This window comes from Myotis davidii, unplaced genomic scaffold (assembly GCF_000327345.1).
Source record: "Myotis davidii unplaced genomic scaffold, ASM32734v1 scaffold1065, whole genome shotgun sequence".
Taxonomy (NCBI): domain Eukaryota; kingdom Metazoa; phylum Chordata; class Mammalia; order Chiroptera; family Vespertilionidae; genus Myotis; species Myotis davidii.
This window is the reverse complement of record NW_006297281.1, coordinates 5842-9068: the sequence shown is the minus strand read 5'-3', so window position 1 is coordinate 9068 and position 3227 is coordinate 5842. Positions and strand designations below refer to the sequence as shown.

General features: G+C 33.0%; 1 long non-coding RNA gene across 1 annotated transcript in view; it reads right to left on the bottom strand.

Annotated features, from left to right (window-relative positions):
* LOC102762114 overlaps positions 1 to 3113 on the bottom strand; it is a 13149-nt gene extending 10036 nt beyond the window's left edge. The window contains exons 1-2 of the long non-coding RNA XR_436151.2: positions 3015 to 3113; positions 2687 to 2836 (exon numbers count right to left, since the gene is read on the bottom strand). This is a non-coding gene — a long non-coding RNA (uncharacterized LOC102762114). The remainder of the gene's footprint in view (positions 1 to 2686; positions 2837 to 3014) is intronic.
* Between the last annotated feature and the right edge of the window lie 114 nt (positions 3114 to 3227).

Sequence of the window (3227 nt, the reverse complement as noted above, 5' to 3'; positions counted from 1 at the left end):
CAAGAAAAAGCTAGAGGAGTTGATTACCAATAAACCAGTATTATAAGAAATGTTAAAGCATTTTCTTAAAGGTGAAGAAAAAGAAAAAGAATGAGAAGGAAGCAGAAGAAGGAGGAGGCAGAGGAGAAGGAGGAGGAGGAAGAGGAAGAGGAGGAAGAAGAGGAGATTACAGAGAATGAAATGGCAATAAATTTGTAAGTATCAATAAATCACTTTAAATATAAGTGGCTTAAATACCCCAATCAAAATACATAGGGTAGTTGAAAACTACCTTGATATTTACAGAATACTTCATCCCAGAACAGCAGAATATACATTCTTCTCAAGTACACATGAAATATTCTCAAAGATAGCCTACCTCAAGAAACAAGAACAATCTCAAATAAATAATCTAACCATCCACTTAAAGGAATTAGAAAAGAAGCAACAAAAAAAGCCCAGAGTAAACTGAAGGAAGGAAATAATAAAGATCTCAGTGCATATAAATGACATAGAAACTAAAAAAACAATACAAAAGATCAATGAAACCAAGAACTGGTTCTTTGACACAATGAAAAAGATTGACAGACCTTTAACCAGAGTGACCATGAAAAAAAGAGGATGCAATAAATAAGATCATAAATGAAAGAGGAGGAGTAACAATTACAAAAGATTATAGGAAAATAATATGAACAACTATATGCCAACAATTGAATAACAAATTGAAATGGATAAATTCCTAGGAAATACAATCTTCCAAAATTGAATCAGGAGAATCAGAAAATCTGAATAGATGATTGCAACTAATAAAGTTGAAGCAGCAATGAAAAAACTCCCAACAAACAAAAGCCCTGGTAAAATTCATAGGTGAATTTTACCAACCATTTAAAGAACTAACACCTATCCTTCTTCAAACTATTTAAAAAAATTCAAGAGGAGAGAAGACTTCCAAGCACTTTTAAAGAGACCCGCATTATCCTAATTCTAAAACCAGATAAAGACACTACAAAGAAATAAAACTATAGACCAATATCCCTGATGAACATAGATGCTAAAATCTCAACAAAATATTAGCAAATGAAATCCAGCAATACATCAAAGAGATCATGCACCATGATCCAGTAAGATTATTCCAGGATGATGGTTGGTACAATATTAGCAAATCAATAAATGTGATATACTACATAAACAAAATGAAGAATAAAAATCATGTGATTATATCAATACATGCAGAAAAAAAATTTGATAAAACCCAGAACCCATTTATGATAAAAACTCTCTGCAATGTGGTAATAGAGGGATCATACCACAACTTAATAAAGGCCACATATGACAAAACCATACCCAACATACTCAATGGGCAGAAACTAAAGCATTTTCCTTCATATCAAGAACAAGACACGATCTCTGCTTTCACCACTCACATTCAACATAAGTTCTAGCCACAGGGATCATACAGGATGAAGAAATAAAAGGCATCCATCCAAATAGGATAGAAGAAAGTAAAACTCATTGTTTGCAGATAACATGGTATAGTACATAGAAAACCCTAAACACTCCATCAAATAATTACTTGATATATAATAAATGAATTTGGCAAAGTAGCAGGAAATCAGTAGCATTCTTATACCCCAATAATGAACTCTCAGGAAGAGAAATTAGAAATAATCCCATTTACTGTTACAACAAAAAACATAATAACCTGTACTTTGAAAACTATAGTACATTGAAGAAAGAAATTGAGTGGAAGCATTTACTGTGTTCATGGATTGGAAAAATTAACATTATTAAAATGTCCATACTACCCAAAGGAATCTATAGATTCAACTAAATTCCTATTAAAATACCAATGGCATATTTTAAAGATCCAGAAAAAATATTCTAAAACTTTATATGGGACAAAGCAGACCCCAACACAGCCTCAGAAATCTTGAGAAAGAACAAAGTTGGACATATCGCAATACTTGATATCAAACTATACTACAATGCCATTGTAATTTTTTAAAAAGAAGCCTTGTTCTGGCAAAGAACAGGCATATAGATCAATAGAACAAAACAGACGGCCCAGAAATCAATCCACATCTCTGTGGTCAATTAATATTTGACAAAGAAGACAAAAGCATAAGATGGAGTAAAGACAGTCTCTTCAATAAATGGTGTTGAGAAAATTAGACAGATACATGCAAAAAAAAAATTTAAACTAGACCTCTACTTATACCATACACAAGAGTGAACTTAAATGGATAAAAGACTTAAATGTAAGTCATGAAACCATAAAAATCCTAGAAGAAAATATAGGCAGTAAAATTTCAGATATGCCAAGGTTGTGGGTTTGATCCACAATGAATACATAAATAAGTAGAACAACAAATTGTTGTCTCTCTGTGTGTGTGTGTGTGTCACTCTCTCTCTCTCTACCTCTCTCTCTAAAAATTCAATAAAAATTTAATACAAATGGATGTAGAAATAAAAAGAAAATCAGATTTTAAAAATAAAATTTATGTAAACAGATAAAATAGAAATCTTTCACTTTGGAATATTTATATAAAACTAATAGTCAAAATACTTTCTTTTTATGTGAACATAACTAATCATGTTTCAATAGCACTATTCCTGACAGACTGTTACTGAGTTTCCTTACATCCTCAAATAGTCACTGTATATATTGCTATATGGTCCCCAGAGAATGGACCCTTAAACCACTCACTCTTCTAGAGATCGATCCAGGCCTCGGTCAGGAGATCGGTGGTGAGCACGTTCCGGTGAATGACATTTTGTAATTGGCTTTATTGTAGAATTCAAATAATAAGCATTACTTGAGTAGTTCTGGCGGCGAAGTTCTTGCACAGCCCTCTCCCTAATGCAAAAAAGTTTAAAACAGAACTTCTTAAATTTTATATCCAATGGCATTATTAATCCAGTAAAACTGAAGTTCAATTTACACTTTAAAACCTAGCCATCATGGAATAACCAGAATCTGTTGTTATCTAAGAAAGAATGCTCCCAGGCTAAATACTGGATAGAGATCAACTTACCTTTCAAAGCGCTCGGTCCCTAGCTGTCTTTTGGTAATGTCTAAATCAGCTTCCAGTTGTGTGACGACATTCCTGAACTGGGCCACATCTCTACTCTGGATGGCCCTGTGTAAAAGAATGTAAGGGAGAGAGTTGATTAGACTTTTAAACGTCTAGAACTTCTGAACCATGTTGGCAATGTTCTCAGCTGGATCCAAGCCAAACTGTGTTTTT